Raw genomic sequence first — 14,079 nt, forward strand, 5'->3', positions numbered from 1 at the left:
ATTGCATTCCATTCCATTCCATTCGATTCCATTCCATTCCATTCCATTCGATTCCATTCCATTCCATTCCATTCCATTCCATTCCACTCCAATCCACTCCACTCCACTCCACTCCACTCCACTCCGGATGATTCCATTTCATTCCATTGCATTCCATTCCATTCCACTCCACTCCACTCCACTCCACTCCATTCTATTCCATTCCTTTCCATTCTACTCGGGTTGATTCAATTCTATTCTATTCCGTTCCATTCCATTACGTTCCATTCCGTTCTACTTGGTTTGATTCAATTCCATTCAATTCCATTCCATTCCTTTCCATTCCATTCCATTCTACTCGGGTTGATTCAATTCTATTCTAATCCGTTCCCTTCCGTTCCGTTCTACTCAGTTTGATTCAATTCCATTCTATTCCATTCCATTCCATTCCATTCCATTGCATTCCATTCCATTCCATTCTGTTCAATTCCATTCCGTTCCATTCCAGTCCGTTCTAATTGGGTTGATTCCATTCCATTCCATTCCATTCCATTCCATTCCATTCCACTCCACTCCACTCCACTCCACTCCACTCCACTCCACTCCCTTCCATTCCATTCGGGTTGATTCCATTCCATTCCATTCAATTCCATTCCATTCCATTCCATTCCATTAGATTCGATTGTATTCCATTCAATTGCATTCCATTCCATTCCATTCCATTCCATTGCATTCCATTCCATTCCTTTCTATTACATTGCATTCCATTCCGTTCTTGTCGGGTTGATTCCATTCCATTCCATTCCATTCCATTAGATTCCATTGCATTACATTGCATTGCATTCCATTCCATTCCATTCCATTCCATTCCATTCCATTCCATTCCATTCCATTCCATTCCATTGCGGTTGATTCCATTCCATTCCGTTCGATTCCATTCCATTGCATTCCCTTCCATAGATTCCATTGCATTACATTCCATTGCATTCCATTAGATTCCATTCCATTAGATTCCATTGTATTCCATAAAATTTCGTTGCATTCCATTCCATTCCATTGCATTCCATTCCATTCCATTCCATTCCATTCCATTCCATTCCATTCCATTCCTTTCCATTCCATTCCGTTGCATTCCATTCCATTCCATTCCAGTCCATTCCACTCGCGATGATTCCATTCCATTCCATTCCATTCCACTCCACTCCACTCCACTCCAGTCCACTCCGGATGATTCCAGTCCATTCCATTCCATTCCATAGCATTCCATTCCATTCCATTCCATTCCATTCCACTCCACTTCACTCCACTCCATTGTAGTCCGCTCTTCTCGGGTTGATTCCATTCATTTCCTTTCCATTCCATTCCATTCCATTCCATTCCATTCCATTCGTTTCCATTCTATTCGGGTTGATTCAATTCTATTCTATTCCTTTCCATTCCATTCCATTACGTTCCGTTCCATTCTGCTCGGTTTGATTCAATTCCATTCTATTTCATTCCATTCCATTCCTTTCCATTCCATTCCATTGCATTCCATTCTACTCGGGTTGATTTAATTCTATTCTAATCCGTTCCGTTCCGTTCCATTCCGTTCCGTTCCGTTCTACTCAGTTTGATTCAGTTCCATTCTATTCCATTCCATTCCATTCCATTCCATTCCATTCCATTCCATTCCATTCCATTCCATTCCATTCCATTCCGTTCAATTCCATTCCGTTCCATTCTAGTCCGTTCTAATCTGGTTGATTCCATTCCATTCCATTCCATTCCTTTCCATTTCATTGCACTCCATTCCTTTCTTGTCGGGTTGATTCCATTCCATTCCATTCCATTCCTTTCTACTCGGGTTGATTCCATTCCATTCCATTCCATTCCATTCCATTACATTCCATTCCATTCCATTAGATTCCATTCCATTCCATTCCATTGCATTCCATTCAATTCCATTCCATTCCACTCCACTCCACTCGACTCCACTCCATTCCAGTACTCTCCGGATGACTCCATTCCATTCCATTCCATTCCAAACCATTCCATTCCATTCGACTCCACTCCACTCCACTCCACTCCACTCCATTGCATTCCGCTCTTCTCGGGTTGATTCCATTCCATTGTTTTCCATTCCATTCCATTCCATTCCATTCCATTCCATTCCATTCCATTCCATTCCATTGCATTCCATTCTAGTAGGGTTGATTCACTTCTATTCTAATCCGTTCCGTTCCGTTCCATTCTGTTCCATTCCATTCTACTCAGTTTGATTCAATTCCATTCTATTCCATTCCATTCCATTCCATTCCGTTCCATTCCATTCCATTCCATTCCATTCCGTTCAATTCCGTTCCGTTCCATTCTAGTCCGTTCTAATCTGGTTAATTCCATTCCATTCCATTCCATTCCTTTCCATTTCATTGCACTCCATTCCTTTCTTGTCGGGTTGATTCCATTCCATTCCATTCCATTCCTTTCTCCTCGGGTTGATTCCATTCCATTCCATTCAATTCCATTCCATTCCATTCCATTCCATTAGATTCCATTCCATTCCATTCCATTGCATTCCATTCAATTCCATTCCATTCCACTCCACTCCACTCGACTCCACTCCATTCCACTACTCTCCGGATGATTCCATTCCATTCCATTCCATTCCATACCATTCCATTCCATTCGACTCCACTCCACTCCACTCCACTCCACTCCATTGCATTCCGCTCTTCTCGGGTTGATTCCATTCCATTGTTTTCCATTCCATTCCATTCCATTCCATTCCATTCCATTCCATTCCATTCCATTGCATTCCATTCTAGTAGGGTTGATTCACTTCTATTCTAATCCGTTCCGTTCCGTTCCATTCTGTTCCATTCCATTCTACTCAGTTTGATTCAATTCCATTCTATTCCATTCCATTCCATTCCATTCCGTTCCATTCAATTCCATTCCGTTCCATTCCAGTCCGTTCTAATCTGGTTGATTCCATTCCATTCCATTCCATTCCATTCCATTCCATTCCATTCCATCCCATTCTTTCCATTCCATTCCATTCCTTTCCATTACGTTACATTCCATTCCTTTCTTCTCGGGTTGATTCAATTCCATTCCATTGCATTCCATTCCTTTCTGCTCGGGTTGATTCCATTCCATTCCATTGCATTCCATTAGATTCCATTGCATTACATTCCATTGTATTCCATTCCATTCCATTCCATTCCATTGCATTGCATTCCATTCCATTCCATTGCATTCCATTCCATTCCATTCCATTCCATTCCTTTCCATTCCATTCCATTCCATTCTATTGCCTTCCATTCCATTGCATTCCATTCCATTCCATTCCATTCCATTCCATTCCATTCCATTCCATTCCATTCCATTCCATTCCATTCCGGATGATTCCATTCCATTCCACTCCATTCCATTCCACTGCACTCCACTCCACTCCAGTCCACTCCACTCCACTCTATTCCATTCCTTTCCATTCTACTCGTGTTGATTCAATTCTATTCTATTCCGTTCCGTTCCATTCCATTACGTTCCGTTCTGTTCTACTCAGTTTGATTCAATTCCATACAATTCCATTCCATTCCTTTCCATTCCATTCCATTCTACTCGGGTTGATTCAATTCGATTCTAATCCGTTCCCTTCCGTTCCGTTCTACTCAGTTTGATTCAATTCCATTCTATTCCATTCCATTCCATTCCATTCCATTCCATTCCATTCCATTCCATTGCATTCCATTCCATTCCATTCCGTTCAATTCCATTCTGTTCCTTTCCAGTCCGTTCTAATTGTGTTGATTCCATTCCATTCCATTCCATTCCATTCCATTCCATTCCATTCAACTCCACTCCAGTCCACTCCACTCCACTACACTCCACTCCACTCCACTCCACTTCCTTCAATTCCATTCGGGTTGATTCCATTCCATTCCATTCAATTCCATTCCATTCCATTCCATTCCATTCCATTAGATTCCATTGCATTCCATTCCATTGCATTCCATTCCATTCCATTCCATTAGATTCGATTGCATTCCATTAAATTCCATTCCATTAGATTCGATTGTATTCCATTCAATTGCATTCCATTCCATTCCATTCCATTCCATTCCATTCCATTGCATTCCATTCCATTCCATTCCATTGCATTCCGTTCCGTTCCATTCCATTCCATGCCATTCCGTTCCATTAGATTCCATTCCATTCCATTCCATTCCATTCCATTCCATTCCATTCCATTCCGGTCCATTCCAATCGGGATGATTCCATTCCATTCCATTCCATTCCATTCCACTCCACTCCACTCCACTCAACTCCATTGCATTCCGCTCTTCTCGGGTTGACTCCATTCCATTCCTTTCCATTCCATTCCATTCTATTCCATTCCATTCCATTCCTTTCCATTCTACTCGGGTTGATTCAATTCTATTCTATTCCGTTCCGTTCCATTCCATTACGTTCCGTTCTGTTCTACTCAGTTTGATTCAATTCCATACAATTCCATTCCATTCCTTTCCATTCCATTCCATTCTACTCGGGTTGATTCAATTCGATTCTAATCCGTTCCCTTCCGTTCCGTTCTAATCAGTTTGATTCAATTCCATTCTATTCCATTCCATTCCATTCCATTCCATTCCATTGCATTCCATTCCATTCCATTCCGTTCAATTCCATTCTGTTCCTTTCCAGTCCGTTCTAATTGGGTTGATTCCATTCCATTCCATTCCATTCCATTCCATTCCACTCCTCTCCAGTCCACTCCACTCCACTCCACTCCACTCCACTCCACTCCACTCCATTTCCTTCAATTCCATTCGGGTTGATTCCATTCCATTCCATTCAATTCCATTCCATTCCATTCCATTCCATTCCATTAGATTCCATTGCATTCCATTCCATTGCATTCCATTCCATTCCATTCCATTAGATTCGATTGCATTCCATTAAATTCCATTCCATTAGATTCGATTGTATTCCATTCATTTGCATTCCATTCCATTCCATTCCATTCCATTCCATTCCATTGCATTCCATTCCATTCCATTCCATTGCATTCCGTTCCGTTCCATTCCATTCCATGCCATTCCGTTCCATTAGATTCCATTCCATTCCATTCCATTCCATTCCGGTCCATTCCAGTCGGGATGATTCCATTCCATTCCATTCCATTCCATTCCACTCCACTCCACTCCACTCAACTCCATTGCATTCCGCTCTTCTCGGGTTGATTCCATTCCATTCCTTTCCATTCCATTCCATTCTATTCCATTCCATTCCATTCCTTTCCATTCTACTCGGGTTGATTCAATTCTATTCTATTCCGTTCCGTTCCATTCCATTACTTTCCGTTGCGTTCTACTCGGTTTGATTCATTTCCATTCTATTTCTTTCCATTCCATTCCTTTCCATTCCATTCCATTGCATTCCATTCTATTTGGGTTGATTCAATTCTATACTAATCCGTTCCGTTCTGTACCATTCCGTTCTCTTCCGTTCTACTCAGTTTGATTCAATTCCATTCTATTCCATTGCATTCCATTCCATTCCGTTCGATTCCATTCCATTCCATTCCGTTCAATTCCATTCCGTTCCATTCCAGTCCGCTCTTATCTGGTTGATTCCATTCCATTCCATTCCATTCCATTCCATTCCATTCCATTCCATTCCATTCCATTGAACTCCACTCCACTCCACTCCACTCCACTCCACTCCACTGCGGATGATTCCGGTCCATTCCATTCCATTCCATATCATTCCATTCCATTCCATTCCATTCCATTCCATTCCATTCCATTCCATTCCATTCCATTCCACTCTACTTCACTCCACTCCATTGTATTCCGCTCTTCTCGGGTTGATTCCATTCCATTCCTTTCCATTCCATTCCATTCCATTCCATTCCATTCTTTTCCATTCTACTCGGGTTGATTCAATTCTATTCTATTCCTTTCCGTTCCATTCCATTACGTTCTGTTCCATTCTGCCCGGTTTGATTCAATTCCATTCTATTTCATTCCATTCCATTCCTTTCCATTCCATTCCATTGCATTCCATTCTACTTGGGTTGATTTAATTCTATTCTAATCCGTTCCGTTCCGTTCCATTCCGTTCCGTTCCGTTCTACTCAGTTTGATTCAATTCCATTCTATTCCATTCCATTCCATTCCATTCCATTCCATTCCATACGATTCCATTCCATTCCATTCCGTTCAATTCCATTCCGTTCCATTCCAGTCCGTTCTAATCTGGTTGATTCCATTCCATTCTATTCCATTCCATTCCATTCCATTCCTTTCCATTACATTGCACTCCATTCCTTTCTTGTCGGGTTGATTCCATTCAATTCCATTCCATTCCATTCCACTCCACTCCACTCCACTCCACTCCACTCGGGTTGATTCCATTCCATTCCATTCAATTCCATTCCATTCCATTCCATTCCATTAGATTCCATTGCATTACATTTCATTGCATTCCTTTCCATTCCATTCCACTAGATTCCATTCCATTCCATTCAATTGCATTCCATTCCATTCCATTCCATTCAATTGCATTCCATTCCATTCCATTCCATTCCATTCAATTCCATTCCATTCCATTCCATTCCTTTGCCTTCCATTCCATTCCATGCCACTCCTTTCCATTCCATTCCATTAGATTCCATTCCATTACATTCCTTTCCATTCCATTCCAGTCCATTCCACTCGGGATTATTCTATTCTATTCCATTCCAGTCCATTCCATTCCATTCCATTCCTTTCAATTCTACTCCGTTCCATTCCAGTCCGTTCTAATCTGGCTGATTCCATTCCATTCCATTCCATTCTTTTCCATTACATTGCATTCCATCCCTTTCTTGTCGGGTTGATTCCATTCCATTCCATTAGATTCCATTGCATTACATTCCATTGCTTCCATTCCATTCCATTCCATTCCATTCCATTCCATTCCATTCCGGTTGATTCCATTCCATTCCATTCGATTCCATTCCATTCCATTAGATTCCATTGCATTACATTCCATTGCATTCCATTCGATTCCATTCCATTAGATTCCATTGTATTCCATAAAATTTCATTCCATTCCATTCCATTCCATTGCATTCCATTCCATTCCATTCCATTCCATTCCTTTCAATTCCATTCCATTGCATTCCATTCCATTCCATTCCAGTCCATTCCACTCGCGATGATTCCATTCCATTCCATTCCATTCCATTCCACTCCACTCCACTCCACTCCGGATGATTCCAGTCCATTCCATTCCATTCCATTCCATAGCATTCCATTCCATTCCATTCCATTCCATAGCATTCCATTCCATTCCATTCCATTCCATTCCACTCCACTTCACTCCACTCCATTGTATTCCGCTCTTCTCGGGTTGATTCCATTCCATTCCTTTCCTTTCCACTCCATTCCATTCCATTCCATTCCATTCCATTCGTTTCCATTCTACTCGGGTTGATTCAATTCCATTCTATTCCTTTCCGTTCCATTCCATTGCATTCCATTCTACTCGGGTTGATTTAATTCTATTCTAATCCGTTCCGTTCCGTTCCATTCCGTTCCGTTCCGTTCTACTCAGTTTGATTCAATTCCATTCTTTTCCATTCTTTTCCATTCCAATCCATTCCATTCCATTCCATTCCATTCCATTCCATTCCATTCCAAGCCATTCCATTCAATTAGATTCCATTCCATTCCATTCCATTCCAGTCCATTGCACTCTGGATGGTTCCATTCCAATCCATTCCATTCCATTCCACTCCACTCCACTCCACTCAACTCCATTGCATTCCACTCTTCTCGGGTTGATTCCATTCCATTCCTTTCCATTCCTTTCCATTCTATTCCATTCCATTCCATTCCTTTCCATTCTACTCGGGTTGATTCAATTCTATTCTATTCCGTTCTGTTCCATTCCATTACGTTCCATTCCGTTCTACTCGGTTTGATTCAATTCCATTCTATGTCATTCCATTCCATTCCTTTCCATTCCATTCCATTGCATTCCATTCTTCTTGGGTTGATTCAATTCTATTCTAATCCGTTCCGTTCCGTACCATTCCGTTCCGTTCCACTCTACTCAGTTAGATTCAATTCCATTCTATTCCATTCCATTCCATTCCATTCCGTTCGATTCCATTCCATTCCATTCCGTTCGATTCCATTCCATTCCATTCCGTTCAATTCTATTCCGTTCCATTCCAGTCCGTTCTAATCTGGTTGATTCCATTCCATTCCATTCCATTCCATTCCTTTCCATTCCATTCCATTCCATAGCATTCCATTCCATTCCATTCCATTCCCTTCCATTCCATTCCTTTCTTGTCGGGTTGATTCCATTCCATTCCATTCCATTCCATTCCATTCCATTCCATTCCATTCCATTCCATTCCATTCCATTCCATTCCATTCCATTCCATTCCATTCCATTCCATTGCCTTCCATTCCATTCCATGCCACTCCTTTCCATTCCATTCCATTAGATTCCATTCCATTCCATTCCTTTCCATTCCATTCCAGTCCATTCCACTCGGGATTATTCTATTCCATTCCATTCCGGTCCATTCCATTCCATTCTACTCCACTCCACTCCACTCCACTCCATTGCATTCCGCTCTTCTCGGGTTGATTCCATTCCATTCCTTTCCATTCCATTCCATTCTATTCCATTCCATTCCATTCCTTTCCATTCTACTCGGGTTGATTCAATTCTATTCTATTCCGTTCCATTCCATTCCATTACGTTCCGTTCCATTCTACTCGGTTTGATTCAATTCCATTCTATGTCATTCCATTCCATTCCTTTCCATTCCATTCCATTGCATTCCATTCTACTTGGGTTGATTCAATTCTATTCTAATCCATTCCGTTCCGTTCCATTCCGTTCCGTTCCGTTCTACTCAGTTTGATTCTATTCCATTCTATTCCATTCCATTCCATTCGATTCCATTCCATTCCATTCCTTTCAATTCCATTCCGTTCCATTCCAGTCCGTTCTAATCTGGCTGATTCCATTCCATTCCATTCCTTTCCATTACATTGCAATCCATTCCTTTCTTGTCGGGTTGATTCCATTCCATTCCATTCCATTCCTTTAGATTCCATTGCATTACATTCCATTGCATTCCATTCCATTCCATTCCATTCCATTCCATTCCATTCCATTCCATTCCGGTTGATACCATTCATTCCATTCGATTCCATTCCATTCCATTCCATTCCATTAGATTCCATTGCATTACATTCGATTGCATTCCATTCGATTCCATTCCATTAGATTCCATTGTATTCCATAAAATTTCATTCCATTGCATTCCATTCCATTGCGTTCCATTCCATTCCATTCCATTCCATTCCATTCCTTTCCATTCCATTCCATTGCATTCCATTCCATTCCATTCCAGTCCATTCCACTCGCGATGATTCCATTCCATTCCATTCCATTCCACTCCACTCCACTCCACTCCCCTCCGGATGATTCCAGTCCATTCCATTCCATTCCATAGCATTCCATTCCATTCCATTCCATTCCATTCCATTCCATTCCACTCCACTTCACTCCACTCCATTGTAGTCCGCTCTTCTCGGGTTTATTCCATTCCATTCCTTTCCATTCCATTCCATTCCGTTCCATTCCATTCCATTCCATTCCATTCCATTCCATTCCATTCCATTCCATTCTTTTCCATTCTACTCGGGTTGATTCAATTCTATTCTATTCCTTTCCGTTCCATTCCATTACGTTCCGTTCCATTCTGCTCGGTTTGATTCAATTCCATTCTATTTCATTCCATTCCATTCCTTTCCTTTCCATTCCATTGCATTCCATTCTACTCGGGTTGATTTAATTCTATTCTAATCCGTTCCGTTCCGTTCCATTCCGTTCCGTTCCGTTCTACTCAGTTTGATTCAATTCCATTCTATTCCATTCCATTCCATTCCATTCCGTTCAATTCCATTCCGTTCCATTCTAGTCCGTTCTAATCTGGTTGATTCCATTCCATTCTATTCCATTCCATTCCATTCCATTCCTTTCCATTTCATTGCACTCCATTCCTTTCTTGTCGGGTTGATTCCATTCCATTCCATTCCATTCCTTTCTACTCGGGTTGATTCCATTCCATTCCATTCAATTCCATTCCATTCCATCAGATTCCATTGCATTACATTCCATTGCATTCCATTCAATTCTATTCCATTCCACTCCACTCCACTCGACTCCACTCCATTCCACTACTCTCCGGATGATTCCATTCCATTCCATTCCATTCCATTCCATTCCATTCCATTCCATACCATTCCATTCCATTCCACTCCACTCCACTCCACTCCACTCCATTGCCTTCCGCTCTTCTCGGGTTGATTCCATTCCATTGTTTTCCATTCCATTCCATTAAATTCCATTCCATACCATTCCATTGCATTCCATTCTAGTAGGGTTGATTCACTTCTATTCTAATCCGTTCCATTCCGTTCCATTCTGTTCCATTCCATTCTACTCAGTTTGATTCAATTCCATTCTATTCCATTCCATTCCATTCCATTCCGTTCCATTCAATTCCATTCCGTTCCATTCCAGTCCGTTCTAATCGGGTTGATTCCGTTCCATTCCATTCCATTCCATTCCATTCTTTCCATTCCATTCCATTCCTTTCCATTACGTTACATTCCATTCCTTTCTTCTCGGGTTGATTCAATTCCATTCCATTGCATTCCATTCCTTTCTACTCGGGTTGATTCCATTCCATTCCATTCCATTCCATTCCATTCCATTAGATTCCACTGCATTACATTCCATTGCATTCCATTCCATTCCATTCCATTGCATTGCATTCCATTCCATTCCATTCCATTCCATTCCATTCCATTCTATTGCATTCCATTCCATTGCATTCCATTCCATTCCATTCCATTCCATTCCATTCCATTCCATTCCGGTTGATTCCATTCCATTCCACTCCATTCCATTCCACTGCACTCCACTCCACTCCAGTCCACTCCACTCCACTCTATGCCATTCCTTTCCATTCTACTCGGGTTGATTCAATTCTATTCTATTCCGTTCCGTTCCATTCCATTACATTCCATTCCGTTCTACTCGGTTTGATTCAATTCCATTCAATTCCATTCCATTCCTTTCCATTCCATTCCGTTCTACTCTGGTTGATTCAATTCTATTCTATTCCGTTCCATTCCATTCCATTACGTTCCGTTCCGTTCTACTCGGTTTGATTCAATTCCATTCAGTTCCATTCCATTCCTTTCCATTCCATTCCATTCTACTCGGGTTGATTCAATTCTATTCTAATTCGTTCCCTTCCGTTCCGTTCTACTCAGTTTCATTCAATTCCATTCTATTCCATTCCATTCCATTCCATTCCAGTCCTTTCCATTCCATTCCATTCCATTCCATTCCATTCCAGTCCTTTCCATTCCATTCCATTGCATTCCATTCCATTCCATTCCATTCCATTCCATTCCAAGCCATTCCATTCAATTAGATTCCATTCCATTCCATTCCATTCCAGTCCATTCCACTCGGGATGGTTCCATTATATTCCATTCCATTCCATTCCATTCCACTCCACTCCACTCCACTCAACTCCATTGCATTCCGCTCTTCTCGGGTTGATTCCATTCCATTCCTTCCCATTCCTTTCCATTCTATTCAATTCCATTCCATTCCTTTCCATTCTACTCGGGTTGATTCAATTCTATTCTATTCCGTTCTGTTCCATTCCATTACGTTCCGTTCCGTTCTACTCGGTTTGATTCAATTCCATTCTATTTCATTCCATTCCATTCCTTTCCATTCCATTCCATTGCATTCCATTCTACTTGGGTTGATTCAATTCTATTCTAATCCGTTCCGTTCCGTACCATTCCGTTCCGTTCCGTTCTACTCAGTTTGATTCAATTCCATTCTATTCCATTCCATTCCGTTCGATTCCATTCCATTCCATTCCGTTCAATTCCATTCCGTTCCATTCCAGTCCGTTCTAATCTGGTTGATTCCATTCCATTCCATTCCATTCCATTCCATTCCATTCCATTCCATTCCATTCCATTCCATTCCATTCCTTTCTTTTCGGGTTGATTCCATTCCATTCCATTCCATTCCATTCCATTCCATTCCATTCCATTCCGTTGCCTTCCATTCCATTCCATGCCACTCCTTTCCATTCCATTCCATTAGATTCCATTCCATTACATTCCTTTCCATTCCATTCCAGTCCATTCCACTCGGGATTATTCTATTACATTCCATTCCAGTCCATTCCATTCCATTCTACTCCACTCCACTCCACTCCACTCCATTGCATTCCGCTCTTCTCAGGTTGATTCCATTCCATTCCTTTCCATTCCATTCCATTCTATTCCATTCCATTCCATTCCTTTCCATTCTACTCGGGTTGATTCAATTCTATTCTATTCCGTTCCATTGCATTCCATTACGTTCCGTTCCATTCTACTCGGTTTGATTCAATTCCATTCTATTTCATTCCATTCCATTCCTTTCCATTCCATTCCATTGCATTCCATTCTACTTGGGTTGATTCAATTCTATTCTAATCCATTCCGTTCCGTTCCATTCCATTCCGTTCCGTTCTACTCAGTTTGATTCAATTCCATTCTATTCCATTACATTCCATTCGATTCCATTCCATTCCATTCCTTTCAATTCCATTCCGTTCCATTCCAGTCCGTTCTAATCTGGCTGATTCCATTCCATTCCATTCCATTCCATTCCTTTCCATTACATTGCATTCCATTCCTTTCTTGTCGGGTTGATTCCATTCCATTCCATTCCATTCCATTAGATTCCATTGCATTACATTCCATTGCATTCCATTCGATTCCATTCCATTAGATTCCATTGTGTTCCATAAAATTTCATTCCATTCCATTCCATTCCATTGCATTCCATTCCATTCCATTCCATTCCATTCCATTCCATTCCATTCCATTCCATTCCATTCCTTTCCATTCCATTCCATTGCTTTCCATTCCATTCCATTCCAGTCCATTCCACTCGCGATGATTCCATTCCATTCCATTCCATTCCATTCCACTCCACTGCACTCCATTCCACTCCGGATGATTCCAGTCCATTCCATTCCACTCGCGATGATTCCATTCCATTCTATTCCATTCCATTCCACTCCACTTCATTCCACTCCATTGTATTCCGCTCTTCTCGGGTTGATTCCATTCCATTCCTTTCCATTCCATTCCATTCCATTCCATTCCATTCCATTCCATTCCATTCCATTCCATTCGTTTCCATTCTACTCGGGTTGATTCAATTCTATTCTATTCCTTTCCGTTCCATTCCATTACGTTCCGTTCCATTCTTCTCGGTTTGATTCAATTCCATTCTATTTCATTCCATTCCATTCCTTTCCATTCCATTCCATTGCATTCCATTCTACTCGGGTTGATTTAATTCTATTCTAATCCGTTCCGTTCCGTTCCATTCCGTTCCGTTCCGTTCTACTCAGTTTGATTCAATTCAATTCTATTCCATTCCTTTCCATTCCATTCCATTCCATTCCATTCCATTCCATTCCAGTCCGTTCTAATCTGGTTGATTCCATTCCATTCTATTCCATTCCATTCCATTCCATTCCTTTCCATTTCATTGCACTCCATTCCTTTCTTGTCGGGTTGATTCCATTCCATTCCATTCCATTCCTTTCTACTCGGGTTGATTCCATTCCATTCCATTCAATTCCATTCCATTCCATTCCATTCCATTAGATTCCATTGCATTACATTCCATTGCATTCCATTCAATTCCATTCCATTCCACTCCACTCCACTCGACTCCACTCCATTCCACTCCACTCCGGATGAATCCATTCCATTCCATTCCATTCCATGCCATTCCATTCCATTCCACTCCACTCCACTCCACTCGACTCCACTCCATTCCACTCCACTCCGGATGATTCCATTCCATTCCATTCCATTCCATTCGATTCCATTCCATTCCTTTCCATTCCATTGCATTCCATTCTAGTAGGGTTGATTCACTTCTCTTCTAATCCGTTCCGTTCCATTCCATTCTGTTCCATTCCATTCTACTCAGTTT

Source organism: Gorilla gorilla, chromosome 12, assembly GCF_029281585.2.
Source record: "Gorilla gorilla gorilla isolate KB3781 chromosome 12, NHGRI_mGorGor1-v2.1_pri, whole genome shotgun sequence".
NCBI lineage: Eukaryota > Metazoa > Chordata > Mammalia > Primates > Hominidae > Gorilla > Gorilla gorilla.